The sequence below is a fragment of the Lissotriton helveticus genome, chromosome 2_1, assembly GCF_964261635.1.
Source record: "Lissotriton helveticus chromosome 2_1, aLisHel1.1, whole genome shotgun sequence".
Taxonomy (NCBI): Eukaryota; Metazoa; Chordata; class Amphibia; order Caudata; family Salamandridae; genus Lissotriton; species Lissotriton helveticus.
This window is the reverse complement of record NC_136059.1, coordinates 1,237,601,290-1,237,617,495: the sequence shown is the minus strand read 5'-3', so window position 1 is coordinate 1,237,617,495 and position 16,206 is coordinate 1,237,601,290. Positions and strand designations below refer to the sequence as shown.

Genomic DNA, 16,206 nt, shown 5'->3' with positions numbered 1-16,206 from the left:
CAGTTCAAGATGCTGCCCTTTGGGCTAAAGTCTGCTTCCAGGGTATTCACCAAATTCTTAGCGCCAGTAGCAGCCTTTCTCCGGCATTTCGGTCACCAGGTCCCTACCTGGACGATTGGTTAATCAAGGCTCCGACATTTCAGGGTGCAAAAAGGTCCACGAATGCCTGCCTTCGCCTTTTTTACTCTCTGGGTCTCAAACTCAATGAAAAGAAGTCTTCACTTCTTCCTTCCAGGTCTCTGGTGTTTCTGGGAGCAAGATTAGACACAGAAAAAATAATTTCTCATCTTCAAAAGATTGCTCAGTCCTTTCTTCAAAAACGTTTGTGTGTGTGTGAGGATTTACAAATTGATGTTGGGGATGATGTTGTCTTGCATTTTTCTGATTCCTCACTGTCTGTTGCGGATGAGGCCTCTCCAGGAGCAGGTCAACATCCAATGGGTTCAAGCCTGAGGCTCCTTCAAGGACATTATTTCAGTTACACCTCAGATGATCAGGGTGATGTCCTGATGGAAAGTCAAAAGCAATCGTTCACAAGGCTTTTCCGTCCTTCCACCAGAGCCTCTGGTGGTCATGACAACTGATGCCTCCATGGAGGGATGGGGTGCTCACCTCAAGGAGGTTCAGGGGAAGTGGTTGGATCAGGAATGTCTTTCCCACATCAACCTGTTGGAGCTGAAGGCAGTATTTCTAGGGTTACGTTCCTTCCTTCCAAAGATAAAAGGTTATTCAATCCTTGTCCGCACGGAATACACAACCACAATGTTTTACCTACAGAAACAAGGAGGGACGAGATTGCCGGCTCTTAAGTCTGGCGCAACAAATTTGGAATTGGTTGATTCACCAGAATATCTCAATACAGGTCCAACCCGTTCCAGGGGTGCTCAACGTATGGGCCGATTTGCTCAGCAGAGATTCCAAGCAGTGTCACGAATGGGAATTGGACGCCGTTCAACACAAAATAATTTTTCAGTGTTGGGGATCGCCTACCCTGGATCTGTTCGCTTCATTACTCAACAAAAAATGCGTTCCAACTGATACCCAAGGACCTGCAAAAAATGAAACGAGAACCTTGCCCCATCGTTCTCATTGCCCCTGTGTGGGCAAGGCAATCCTGGTTCACAGAGCTGTTTCACCTATCAGAAGTCTCTCCAGTTCGTCTTCATCCTTCAGAACGTCTACTTTCTATGGACCAAGGCCAGGTGATCCTTCCGCAAATTCAATCTCTTCACTTGTCGGCCTGGCTCCTCACTACACTGAGTTTGAGGACATAGATATTTCTGAGGAGTGCCGTTCCATTCTTAACAAGGCCTGTTCCTCTTCCACAGTCAAGTGTTACTCAGCCAAATAGAAAAGATTCTGCTCCTGGTGTACAAATCTCTCATGCCATCCACTCTCTTCATCTCCAGAGGAGGTTTAGCCATATCTCTCAGTAAAAGTCCTTTTGGCCGCAATTTCAAGGTACAGGAGACGTTCAAACCAGTCGTCCCTATGGTCCTTCAGGGCGGTGAAGGAATTCATGAAAGGCCTTTTCCGAGCCTACCCACCGGTTCGGCTTGCTCCGGTGCTCTGGAAATTGAACATTGTGCTGTCTCATCTCATGAAACCGTCATTCGAGCCGATTCACAAGTGTGACATAAAATGTCTATCTTCGAAGGTGGATTTTATCTCAGCCATCACGTCGGCTAGACGCATTCGTGAAATTCAAGCCTTCACAGCAACAGAACCTTATCTTCAATTCCTTAACAACGACAGAGGCTGTCCAATACCCCTGAACCAGGGACAAATTATAGTAACACCAAACAAAAGGTTCAGGTACACAATTTCAAAAACAAACTACAAATTAAAACTACAAAATTTTCATTCAAATAAACAAAGAGGAGAAGAAAACAGAAAGAAAGGAAGAAGCCTATATTTCAAACCCAATTTAGAAAAGTATTAGAAATGTATTAAACATATAATTTTCAAATAAAAACACATTACAAATCCAATAAACCGCTCATTAACAAGTGTGTTGGCAAAACTAAGGCAACAAATTCATATCGCCAAACACGTGGCTAATATACAGACATTGCATCTATAGAAAGAACAACAAAAACAAATAGTGTGTCTTTCACAGTGTGTGGCCACAGAATGCGTCGACGGCGGACAATGGTTTGAGCGTTTTCAGTAGCAGTATTAAAAGCAGACCATTCAAATGTTGAACGGTAGATGCAGTAAGTAAAAATTTCTCATAGGTTCTCATAGCAAGCTTGCTGTGTGTAACAGCACTGGAAAGTATCCTGTCTGACCTGCGAACTTCTGCCGATTGATTGGGCAAACGCTGGGCTACAACTTAACGCTGGGCTACAACTTAAGGCTCTATTTGGATTTCCTGCCATAATGAAGATATAGTCCCACACGAGTTGATTTATCTTTCCTTAATTTTTGTTATGAGGACCTATGAGAAATTTTAACTCACTGCATCTACCGTTCAAAATTTGAATGGCCTGCTTTTAATACTGCTACTGAAAACGCTCAAACCATTGTCTGTCCTGATGATGACCGCATAGTCATCCAGCGGTCGAAACGCCGTCGACGCATTCTGTGGCCACACACTGTGAAAGACACACTATATTTGTTTTTGTTGTTCTTTCTATAGATGCAATGTCGGTATATTAGCCACGTGTTTGGCGATATGAATTTGTTGCCTTAGTTTTGCCAACACACTTGTTAATGAGCGGTTTATTGGATTTGTAATGTGTTTTTATTTGAAAATGATATGTTTAATAAATTACTAATACTTTTCTAAATTGGGTTTGAAATATAGGCTTCTTCCTTTCTTTCTGTTTTCTTCTCCTCTTTGTTTATTTGAATGAAAATTTTGTAGTTTTAATTTGTAGTTTGTTTTTGAAATTGTGTACCTGAACCTTTTGTTTGGTGTTACTCTTATCATTCAATTCCAGCAGGATAGAGTGGTGCTATGCACTAATCCCTCGTTCATACCCAAAGTACCTACCACTTTCCATCTGAATGAACATGTGATCCAGCCTTCATTCTTTCCTGCTCCGTCTACACCAGCAGAGAGAGCTCTGAATTCTTTGGACATCAAACGATATTTAAAGTTTTACCTTCGAAGGACTAAATCTTTCTGCAAATCTACGCAAATGCTCATCGCCCTCTCTGCCTCCAGGAAGGGTTATGCTTTGACTAGAGCTTCGATTGCTCGATGGGTTTCTTCTACTATAACCTTCTGCCACGAAAGGGCGGGTCGCCCTCTTGCTTCCAAAGTGACTGCGCCTTCCACGAGGAAGATGGCAACGTCCTCGGCCCTTTTTGCCGTTGTGTCCCTGCCAGACATTTGCAGGGCAGCGACATAGACAAGAGGCGATACTTTTACAAGGCTCTAGTGCCTGGATACTTTACAAAAGATGATGCTGCGGTTGGCCAAGCGGCTCTTCATCGTCTGTTCGGTTAAGGCAGGCCTCAGTTACTGAGGTTTGTTAAGAATGCTTATTATCATTATTATGTTTATTACTTACTATTATGGTTATTATTATTTGCCATATCTTTGCCAAATCGTATATATATATAGATATATATATATATATAGATAACATGAAGAATTTTCAGTCAGAATATCGGTTCTAGGGATGCACAGTGTATATTGTTTAGGCGTTTAGATTAAGGATATATTAGGATGGTTTAGATATCAAATTGGATTTAAAATTATATGTTTGATACTGACAGCGGCAATTTGATGAATTTGAAAAATTGGATTATAGTGATGTATTATAAGAAACTTGGCTGTACGATTTATAAAAGCCAAAAGCCATTGCATTTAAGCACAAATGTCACTTTAAAACCACCTAACCTTAGGATACAATTTTGCATTCTGCATTTTAAATTCTATTTTCTAATTAAGAAATGCTAATATTGGGGAGGAGGAGCCTAGCCTGGGATCGAGATGGCCGCCTAGTTTCTCGGCTCCGCCGATCCCAGCGCTCTTCACTATCATCCTGTCCCTGATCCTGCTCCTTTACCCAGCGACTGACATGCGGAACCTATCCTGATTCCGCCGGTGTGTCTCCCGGCGATTTCTGTGCTGTATTGGCGGTGAAGCACCTCTGCTCCTCTCCCGGCCCTACATGGCAGTGAGACCGGGGCTTTGTTTGCGGAGCTGGCTGGATGCGACCACGGCAGCGGCGGTCATCACGGAGGAGGAGGAGCCGCTCAATTGGTGAGAGGCTGCCTGAGTTGTGTTGGTCGATGCAGCACCGCATCCCGCTCTGACATTGTGAGCGCCCGGATACATTGTATCTGCTGTAACCACCCTGCACTATCGCCCGGCTTGGAAGTGGTCGGCGCGGTTTCTTTGTTCTCCCGGCCGGTGACGGACGCCATTTTTACACTGCGCCTCGGCGACCGACGGTGAATCCTTGGCACTCGATTGGGATCCGGATGTTGGCTGATAACGTGGAAGCCTGCACTGCGATGTCCACAGTCTCCCCCCCGTCTCTGACCCGAGGGTCACAAGTGGAGGGTCGGCATAGGGGTCTGTGTGCTGTGAGTGATGATGGCGATTGGCTCCCCGGGCGGCTGTTATTCTGTGAGCCTGGTGTGGAAGACATTGCGCTGCCCTCCCTTTCTGGGATGCCGCTTGGGACCCGTGCTGTCCTGTGTGCTTTGGAGGCTGTGAGAATTGCTCTTTGTGTTCATGCCCGAGATCTGGGGCGCCAGCTCGATGCTATTTCTACTACGGGCGGTGCTTGTTCCCCAGTGCTGTACACTGCGCCACACCCTGAGCCTGCTCCTGTTGCCTTCCATGCCGAGGTGCCTATAGTGCGGTTGGCGGATGGTTCTGATTTGGCTGAAATGTCGACCACGACGGTCGGGGAGTTCGCTGGAGTTCGTGGTTTCATAAACTGGCTGATGTATCATCTCGGGGCGCCATGTTCGTCATCTCCTTTATGTGCTGGTGGTGTGACTTTTCATCCTTTCCGGAGACTGCTGTTGTCGCTCCTGCCTGCTGCTTCCGACATGCAACCGCACTGCCCTGTCTATGTTTGTATCACTCCTGGAACTGTGACTGTGCTTTGCGTGGACTTTCGTGGGCGACCTCCTATCCTGTGTTGGCCGTTTCATGTGCCCCTTTCATCCGCGGCACTGGCCGGACGGTTGGACTCCGTCGACTTATATGATCGCAGGGGGCAAGGTTGAAACAACTTTTTTTGGGACGCTATTCCTTCCACTGCTGGGATTGTGCTAAGTGAGCGGGACATTGATTGCATCGACCGTTGTTATCCTGTTGTGGTGGGGCCGGGAGCGGGCGGCCGGGTACATATTTGTTGTTGTCTTCTTTTTCCGTTGATCCTTATCTCCTTCTTGTTTCATCCTCTCCTCCTCCACTTCTTGTACTTGTTATATCTTTCCCTTCTTTGGGGCAGTTCCGGGGCGACAGGCACGCTGTTTATGGGTTAGGCCGTAGCCATTGCAGGGGTGCAGGGTGGCGGGTGTGGGGGGGGTTTGTTATTTTAGTTTATTTTGTTCTATGGTCTCTTTCGCTCTTTTCTAACTTTGGGAGGGTTCTTTCCTCTTTGTAGGGTTGGCTGTCCCTTGGCTTTGCACCTTCTTTTTCTCGGGCGTCTTCTTATGCCCCTGTCTTTTTCTTTTCTGGGGTGGGACTTTTGGGATGGTACCTGGACGAGTTGTTGAGTCTGTCATGACCTGTTCCTCGATATTATTGATTCGGTTGTCTTGCCTATTAAGTCGCTATAGTCTTTGCCCGCCTCAGTTCGCCATTGGGGTATGTCCCCCGTGTCTTTTGGAATTTTGTGTGTGGTGCTATTTCCTTGTTGTGACAGCCCCTACTCTCCTTTGAACATTTAAAAATGAAAACCTCTTATCCTTTGTTACGATGCCCGCGCCCTTGTTGGGTGTACTCTCACATATCCTGTTTACCGATTGATATGCATCTCTCCTGATTTTTTGGCTTACTGTTTTGCGGCCGGCCATGTTGGTTGTGGGCCTGCGCCTGTATCTTCTTGTTTTTTTCGAATAAAGGTTTTCAAAAAAAAAAAAAGAAATGCTAATATTTATAAATTGTGTATTTTACAGAAATGAAACACAGAAATATGTAGATAGTATTTCTTTTATGCCTATTAATGCACTACCACTTTAAATTGAGGTGTATCTCACAACACTGTTGTCATGTGATCAAGGCAGGGATCTGCCGAAACGCGTTGTGACGATATGGCAAGCACGAAAATAAATATTTAAAAAACTTGCACTAAACCAGGGTCTTCCTCATCTTTTTCGTTTCGTTGAAGGTGAGCCTCGTAGTATATATATATATATATATATATATATATATATATATATATATATATATATATATATATATATATATATATATGGATATATGGATATATGGATATATAGATATATATATAGATATATAGATAGATAGATATTGTACCAGTCCTGTTTTCAAACATGCAAAGCAGGTGCTGACTCCGTGGGACGTTATTCCATAACGATCTCCTGTATATAGATATATGTTTATTTTATAACTGTGGAAGTTAAGTTGCTTAGTTTACTTCAGGTAATGGCATTATGTCACATGGTGGGAGGGATCACCTGTCTTTTCCACCTCCGATTGTTATTATGTACTGCTTACTAGTCTGATTCGAGCATGTGACTCTATAAAAGATACAATACTGGAGAAAAAACAAGTTACTTACCTGTACACTGCGGTTCTCCAGTATTGATATCTTTTATAGATTCACATGTGGCCCTCCATCCTCCCCTTACAAGTGCACCCTTCCATACCTGTTTTATTTGACTAGCTACACTTGTGCTCGAAATCTGTGCAGGCGAGGGATACTCTGGTCTGCGATGTGATTGGCTGGAGTTTGGATGTTCTTTAATGAGGTTAACTGGTTACTAAATACAGTTAATTCTCAAGGGAGATTGTCCTTTTTAGCTTTGTACTTCTATTTTACTGTTACCATGGGACTCTCACCATAACGACGGGGAAGATTCAAGCATGTGAATCTATAAAAGATATCAATACTGGAGAAACACAGTGTACAGGTAAGTAACTTGTTTTTTACTTTTCTTGACCATAAAATTTAATTTCTCTCCCCTCATATGCACATCCTGCTTGTGCCCTGACGAGACGTCTAGACATCATAGCTCCTGCTCGACCTTCCTTGCATCAGCCAACATCACTTACTACAGAATTTCAAAAAGTATGTCCTCTGTTGAAAAACATTCAGTGGCCCCTAAACATCTTAACTTCTTCATATCCATCTTGTTGCTCTTCCCTCTCAAATCCCTGAAAACTAAGTCAGCTGCCAAATTTCCTCTTTCAGCAAAAGCAATTTACTTCTTTGCCATGCTTAAGCTGGATTCCTCCACTCCATGGAAAACAAGTAAAAAAACTGAGGCAGGCCTTAATTGCACTTCCTCGACATGTAAACAGAATAAAGCGTGCCTGTCTGTGCCAAACCGAATTACAAAAAGCTTTTCCGGGAAACCACCAGGCCTGCCAAGTGTCACACATCAGGCGTGACGTTCCCGCAACACCGCACTGAAATGCATTGTCGCGCATTTCGGCACTAACTTGCACTTGCCAGACAGCGCTGAAACTGGCTGGCTATGCCAGCTTGGTGCTAGCGCGCGAGCTGGCACCTCTGACTCTGTGCCTTGCGCCCCCGCAGCAGAATTCACTTTCGGCTGCCAGCAGGCTCAGAAACGGTTAAAAATCATTGTGCTCTGCTACAATGTTATAATCTTACAGGCTGACTTGGTCTGGCGCCGTGGGGTGATGTGACCTCACGCCCTAACAGAAAGTAAGTGGAGTGATGTCCCGGTCAGAAGCAGCGGGGCCGGGGACTCGAGGAGTTCTTGTGCTGTTTCATCGGACCCACGCGGCGTGGGTCCCTGCCCTCTCTCAGTGAGTCTAAGGCTGTGGCAAAACATGGCAGTGCTGGTGCGCGGAAATTCAAAGCAATGATGACACCCAGCGACCGCCGGACCCAACCCCACGGGACCGAGGCAGCCTCTGGAGCCTACTGTAGAGCAGCTGCTGCTGCGCCTACTGAGCATATGGCCGTCAGATCATGCCTGGGCGGGGGCAGCGCTCCGTGCATGTTTGCCGAGGGAATGCAGTGAGACTTTGGAGAGGCAAGGAGTCTACGGCCCCGTAGACAGAATGGCTTGCCTCGCAACTAAGTAAGTGTCACATATTAGACTGTGCTAACCAAGTGTTAAAGGGCGTATGACTCACTCGATGCTGAGTGACTGAGCTAAGTAAAAGGATTTTATTTTCCAGATAATAACTCGACAATGACAGTCGGACCTGAAATAATCATTAACTGTATTGAGCGTTTAGCAGAATTGAAACACAGGGAGGCCAGACCTTTACAAATCAATCAGCAGTGCCCTGCCTGACCTGCCTCAGAGTCTACTCTGGGTGTGGGTGATCCCGTTGTCTGCAAATTTCCTGCAAAGGCACCACCCCTTTGATGGCCAACAGCACCACGCACATTGCAGATTGGCCTCAGTTCGACACAATGACGGGCGGCAGCTTTGCTAGTCTTTGCGGCGCCTGCCGTCGGCAAAATAAGTAAGTATTTCTTTCTGTGCCGTCCGACCCCTTACAGCGGTATGGGAAGGGTAATAGTGCAGGGTGTTGGTTTGCAGCCTGCTGCCCCGTGCCCCCTTAATCCCCCAAGCAGTCCGGCCACATATTCCCACAGTTTGTTGTAAATAAAGTTAGATGCGCAGCTCTTGCCCTCCGATCTCACGTGGTTTCAGGAACGGGGACAAATTGTTTGTCCCTTCTCCTTATTCCGGGCCTTTTTCGATAGGCAGACCACACAAGTGTTTAAGCGCGACCTTGACCTGCAATCTTCGCCTGTAGGGACGCCACCCACCTGGTGTACCAAATACACCACAGATCCCTGCCCTATCGCTTGCTGGCCTTGATAGTGAGGCCTGCTCTTTGCAGAGCCTTCAACACTTCACAGAGGTGTTGCAAGTGTTTTTCCCAAGTGGAGCTGAGCACAGCAATGTCATGCGGCGCTGAATTCCTCCAGCCCGGTCAGTACCTGGTTAACCAGTTTCTGGAATGTGGCAGGGGCATTTTCAACCCAAAGGGCATGACTCGGAACTGGAAGTGCCCCTCTGGTGTTGAGAATGCAGACCTCTCTTTGGCCCCCTCAGTTAAGGCAATCTGCCAGTACCCAGAAGTTAAATCAAACGTACTGAGGTACTGGGCAGCTCCCAACCGATCCACGAGCTCATCAGCTCTGGGGATGGGGCGTGCGTCAGTCTTGGTGACCGCATTGAGCCCACGGTAGTCCACACAAAATCGGAGTTCTGTAGTGACACCGGGCGCAGCAGCTTTTGGCACTAGGACCACTGGGCTAGCCCAGGGGCTGCTGGAGTGCTCAATTACCCCTAGCGCCAACATCTTGGAAACCTCTTCCTTGAAGCTGGCCCTGACCTTGTCAGCTACCCTGTAAAATTTCTGTTTCACAGGCAGACTATCTCCAGTGTCCACATCATGGACGTACCAATTGGTGACACCTGGGGTCAGGGAGAACAAGGAGGCAAATTGACCCAATACCTGGCGACAGTCCCTCTGCTGTTCTTGGGTCAGGGTGGGCGAGAGGACCACACCACCCTCTGACCCATCTTGCTCTTTGGCTGCCAGGAGGTCAGGGAGAAGATCACTATCCTCTTTCCTTCCAGCATCTATAGCCATGAGCATTGTCACTTCAGACCTCTCAAAGTGGGGTTTGAGGCGGTTCACATGCAAGACTCTCAGGGGCTGCGTGGGAGTCTTCAAGTTAACCAGGTAGGTTACTTTGCTCTTGCGCTCCACCACCTCGTAGGGCCCAGTCCACTTGTCTTGGAGCGTGCAAGGCTCCACTGGTGCCATCACCCACACTTTCTGCCCAGGTTGAAATTCGACCAGAGTGGTATTCTAGTCGTACCATCTTTTCATTTCTTTCTGGCTAGCTTCTAGGTTCTCCTGAGTGAGCTTCCTGAAGCGTTGTGTCTGGTTGAGGAAGGCCAGCACATAGCTGAACACATCCAGGGGGGTTTTCCCACTGGATTTCTCCCATCCCTCCTTCACCAGTGTGAGAGGTCCTCTAACAAGGTGGCCATACAGTAGTTCAAAGGGACTGAACCCTAAGGACTTCTGAGGCACCTCCCTGTAAGCAAATAACAGGCACGGTAGAAAGATGCCCAACTTCCGTCTCATGGGCTCCGCAAGGCCCATAATCATACCTTTCAGGGTGCGGTTGAACCTTTCAACCAACCCATTTCCTTGAGGGTGGTAAGGAGTGGTGAACTTATAAGTTACCCCACACACCTCCCACAGAGACTTCATGTACCTAGAGATGAAGTTGGTACCCCGGTTGGAGAACACCTCTCTGGGGAACCCCACACGGGAAAAGATCCCCATAAATGCACGGCCCACCACGGGTGCTGTGATTGTCCTGAGAGGGACTGCTTCCGGGTACCGGGTTGCATGGTCTACCAAGACCAGGATGAACCTGTTGCCTAAGGCTGTCTTGGGGTCCAGTGGCTCCACAATGTCGATGCCCACCCGCTCGAAAGTGGTGCTCACCACAGGAAAGGGTTGGAGGGGTGCCTTGCACTTCCCCCCGCTCTTGACACTGACCTGACATGTCTGGCAAGATCTACAAAAGGTACCGACGTGCTGCTTCATCTGGGGCAAGTAGAAGTGGGTGACAAGCCTTTGGAAGGTCTTGTCTTGCCCCAGATGTCGTGCAAAAGGCATGTCATTACCTAGACCCATTAGGAAGGTCCTGAAGCGCTCGGGTACCACCAGCACATGGGCTGCACCGGGCTCAGCGAACTTAGGCTCACTATAAAGCAATTCATTTTCCCGGTAAAGGAGAAGATCCTTGGACGCTCCACCTGCTGCCTGGCCTGCAGCCTGTTGCTGCACACCAATGAGAGAAGGGCATTCCTTCTGCGCCTTGCAGAACTCCTCCCTGGAGGGACCTATTCTTGCTGCCAATGGGTCAGCTCAGGTAGGTCTCCCAGTTCGGCCACCTGTTCCCCTGTAGGTTCCAGGTCATCCCCCTCAGGTTCTGCTCCTTCCTGGACCGTGGTAACTGCGGGGCTGGTTTCCCACGCCCCCGGCCTCCTCTCCTGGCAGGTTCCTGGGCCACTGTTTCAGGCTCCAGGTCTACTGAATCACCCCTACTGGCTGCCATAGACCAAGTGGTCACACAGACCTACTCAGGCAGACCCAACATATCCAAATGAGCCTGGTGTTCCACTTCCTTCCACAGGGAACTCTCCAGTTCATTACCTAGCTGACAGTCTACAGGCATGGATGGTCGTACAACAACCTTCAAGAGACCCGAGACCCCCCCACCCAAAAGGGACCTGCGCTACTTTGCAGAGGCGCACTGAGTTGTCAGCTGCAATAATGGGATGGAGTACATTGGGAATGACCTGCTCTTCAGACACCCACTGACACCTCACGGATGTCACGCTGGCTCCTGTGTCTCTCAGAGCCTCTATCTCCCTCCCATTGATGGTCACCTTCTGCCCATATTTTGTAGTGGTAGCGGGCAGACAGGTATCCTGGTCCATCTCTTGGTCTCCTAGGGAGACAAGGGTCAAGACTGCTAGCCCCTCCTCTCCACTGGAAATTAACTCCACTCCCAAAGCTAAACTAGCTAACCCTGGGGCTGGAGCACCAATGGGTGCTGGAGGTTTCTTGGGGCATTTAGGAGCAAAGTGGCCCACCTCATTGCAGTGATAGCAGGTGGGGGGACCCTGTTGTCCTGCCTGCCCCTAGAGGGCCATGGGTGCCTAGGTCTGGGGGGTTGGGATTCCTTTCCCTGGGAATTATTTTGGGGCCCTTGAGAGAACTCCTTTTGGTTACCCTTGTCCCCCCACTCCTCTGTTGGGGACCCTGCCCACCTTTGGCTGTGGTACCCACAATTCCTCTATGGACCCTTGTACTGGTCCAGCGGTCCGCCTCCTTAGCAAGCTCAATGGGGTCCATCAGCTTGCTGTCTAAAAGATGCTGGCGCAGCTCTGGAACACAAAGACTACTCAGTCCTCCCAACTAATTAAATGCAACAACTCCTTATAATCCGTTACCTTGCTGCCCTTCATCCAACTTTCCAGTGCACGACAGGTACAAATTAACACACGCCATCCAAGTCTCAGACTCTTTCTTCTTAGAGTTCCTAACCCCTTCCGCGCGGGGCTGCCCCGGTGCTCATGACGACATCAGCTCATCATGAGCTAAGGCGCTCCGGTGCTCATGACGAGCTGAGCTCGTCATGGCTACACCCGTTCCCATGGAACGTTCAGCACAGCAGGGGAATCAGCCCAGCGTGCGAGCATTCCATGGAACGGGCGCGGTCATGACGAGCTCAGCTCATCATGAGCACTGGAGCGCCGTAGCTCATGACAAGCTGACCTCGTCATGAGCACCCAAGGTGCTAAACTGCAGCCTACACTGCTCGGGAGTAAGTCTATACCTGAGACATAAGGCCTTCTTCCTATTGGGGTTGGTCATTGTACCTGCTAACTCTTAAGGGCTCTAGAGCACTCCTCCCAGAAGCCTCAAAATGTTTCCACAGGCCCGCCCCCAATGCTGTTCAGGCACACCATTCATTCTCAATGCAATTTCATAAGAAGTAAACCAGGCATAGATGTCCTCACTCCTATTGTAATTCTGTACCAGATCCTTGGGAATATAAACTTTACCCCCTGCACTGGCTGTGTGCTGCCACCATTTGAACTGGAATCCACCTGCTTGGCTTTGATATCCAGTTCCCTCATGCTCAACTCATGAGCCAAAAGCAATTTCTTCTCCTCCAAGGCACGGCATTTTTGCTCTCCTCCGCCGACTTTTCTCTCTCTTTCTCCATTTCCAATTGCTTTATCTTGAACCTCATGACTTCCAAGTCATAGTCTCTTACTCTCTGATTCTCTTCTAACTCTCCTGGGGTGAGACCCCGGCTGGAGTGGTGACTGCCAGCCCTTGAGTTTGGTCTGCCCACTGGCAAATCCTGGGGTTGAAATCCCCCCATTCCACTTGCATCATTTCCCTTTTGGGCCTCCCACCAGGCCTTCAAGACGCTCTGCAGCTCTTCCTTCTTTATGGGGCACTCAAACATGTTGCAGATTTGTCTAAGCTGTGTACTTTGTAGGAATACAAATCTTCAATGACAAACTCTAATTCTGCCTCCACACTGGGTGCATTTCCACTCACAGACATGATGCTTTGAATGGTTACTCAAAAATAGAACCAACCAACAAAAAAAAACGTAGTATGCGGTGGCGTAGTGGTCTGCACTCACTAGTGATGTACATCAATCACTGTGGGTCTAGTACAAATACAAGTTCAAATCCCACCGCTGACCAACATTGTTAGAACTGGGGGTCTCTAGTTGGCAGAGGTAGGTACCACTGCCCAAAAAGGGACACTTCTAGTTGGGGTAAGGAGGATACACTCTTTAGATAGCCCCTGCTCACCCCCTAGGTAGCTTGGCACGAGCAGTCAGGCTTATCAAAGGCAATGTGTAAAGTATTTGTACCAACACTCACAGTAACACAGTGAAAACACCACAAACTTACTCAACAACAGTTTAGAAAAATAAAGGTATTTTTAATCTAAACTACACAAGACCAAAACAGCAAAAATACAACATACACAGTTCAAGAATAGGGTTTCAAAAGAGTTCTTAAGGTTGCGTTAAAATAATCCACAGTTGCGTCACGTTTTAGCCAACAGAACCTTTAGATGCGACACTCCTGAGACCCTGGGGAGGCGATGCGACAACCCCGCTGGATGTAGCGGGCGTGTTGCACAGGTTTCAGTGGAAGCTGCTCGCAAAAGGTACGATGCGACGATTTTCGGGGCGGCGACGATCTCCGGTGCGGCGACGGTGCGTGGCTCAGCGTCTATCTTCTCCTCCCGCGGCCCCTCAATGCGATGGCTCTGCGACGACTCTTGCAGCGACATGATGAGGTCCGCAAGCAAGCGGTGGGACAATCTCACCCAGTGACAACAGGCTCTGCGACGATACTCACAGCGATGGTAATCTTCCCGGACTGGTGCGTCTCGCAAGCGAAGGATGCGACTCTGGCAGCGGCAACAGGGGCTGCGACGATCTCGGCCTTCGCGGCGGCGTGAATTTCAAGCGCGCGATGCGTTAAAACTTGCAGAAAGTGTTTAAAATCTTCGTTTTCAGCTTCCCAACACAGGTACAACTTCCATAGGCCCCACAACTGACCAAGCACTCTAGGAAGGACAGAACTCTCTCAGCAGAGTTCAGGGAAGCTGGGGATGAAGTCCTTTTGTTCCTGGGACTCCTTAACAGTCAGCCAGCTCTTCTCAGGCCCTTAGAGATTCCTTCAAGCAGGAGACACATCACAAAGCAAAATCCTTCCCCTCTCCTTGGCAGCAAAGCAACAGCAGGTCAGTCCAGCAGAGCAACAGCAGGACAGTCTTCCAGATTCCATGATGATCTAATTTTCTGTAGTCAGGGGTCCTGTACTTGTACCCCTAAAAGTCTTTGTTCCCTTTGTGCAGGAGGGCTCTGAGCCTGGTCTGAACCAGTTCTGGGTGTTCCTTGAGCACTTTGTTTTCCTGGCCTCTCTTTTCCTTTCAGAGAGAGGGGCAGGGTCGTCCGCCGCCCAGCAGGAGGTGGAGCCAGCATTGTGGAAGGCAGGCACAGCCTTATTCAGGCCCAGGTGCTACCCTCTCCCACCACTCTAGATGCAGATGGAGCTATTCAGCCCAGGGATGGCCCACTCAGCCTCTGGGAGCCACCCAGCCCCTGTCACTCACAAAGCAGACAGTCAATTCACAAACAGGCCAAAGCACACAGAAAGGTCAGAAAAGAGAACAGCAACTTTCTAAAAGTGCTGTTCTCAAACACAGGATTTAAAAACAACCTTTCCTAAAAGAGGTGTTATTAAATTCTGAGTTCAGGGATACCAGACTTTTATGTCCTACTTTGCTCCTATGGGAAGATATTCTGGTAGCCACTGTAGCCAGCATTCCCCATGATAGCCTATGGGCAAGGTAGCCTTACAATAGTGAAAAACAAAAATGGCTGTCATTCACTACCAGAGCATGTCACCTGCACTAGTACATGCTCTACCTTTCACATACACTGCACCCTGCCCAAGGGGGTACCTTGGGCCTTCCATAGGGGTGACCAATGTGTGCAGAAAGGGAATGGTTAGGCCTGGTCAGTGAGGACACTGACCAGGAGGACATGGCAGTTCACAGACTGCACACAGGCACTGCGGTGTCAGGCCTGAGACACCATTTTAGGGATACTCATGTGGGTGGCACAATCAGTGCTGCAGGCCCACTAGTTTTATTTGAATCACCAGCCCTGGCACACAGTGCACTTTACTAGGGACTTCTTGGTGATACAAATATGCCAATCATGGATAACCAATTACAATGACAATTTACACAGGGAGCACTTGCACTTTGACACTGATCAGCAGTGGTAAAGTGCCCAAAGCATCTAAACCAGCAAAAACGAAATCCAGCACAGCATTACAAATACAGGAGGTAGAGGCAAAAAGACAGGGGAAACCACACCAAAGATGCCAGGTCTCACAGTAATGCTTGAATGAGCATCTACTTTGGGTGTACCACCAGGTGGAATTACCTAAATATTTATGCCCACTCATACTGTTTGTGACACCTTTTTAAGAGTTTCAATGTAAAAGAATATCATTTGGCCTGGCATCGGTGGCATCATTTTTTACACTGATGAAGTATCTCATTTTCAAAGGCATGTAATCAAATGTCAGATGTTTCCAGGACGATGTTGTAGTTTTCACCAGTAACACAGGAGGCCATTTCCCCACATTACAAGAGGTATGCAAGAGACTTTCTGATAAAGGACTTGTGCTTGATGCTGACAAATACATTTTTTTCAGAAAACAAGTGGACTATCTAGATCATACAGTATTAGTGAAAGATGGGAATCCAAAAGAATTAGTAATTGATGCTATAAAAGAAACACCTGCAACTGATATGAAGAACAAGTTGAGATCCTTCAATGGATTATGTGAGTACTATGGGAAATGTGTTAAGAAATGCTAAGTTGCTAAGTTGATGAAACCCTTAAGGAATCCTCTTATGAAAAACACTGACTTCATATGGAACACTGAGCAAGAAGA

At 48.0% G+C, this 16,206-nt stretch overlaps 1 protein-coding gene across 2 annotated transcripts in view; it reads left to right on the top strand.

Moving 5' to 3' along the window:
• The window catches only part of LOC144818587 (thiol S-methyltransferase TMT1B-like), a 154,580-nt gene that overhangs the window by 134,434 nt on the left and 3,940 nt on the right, over positions 1-16,206 (top strand). The gene's annotated exons all lie outside the window — the stretch shown is intronic.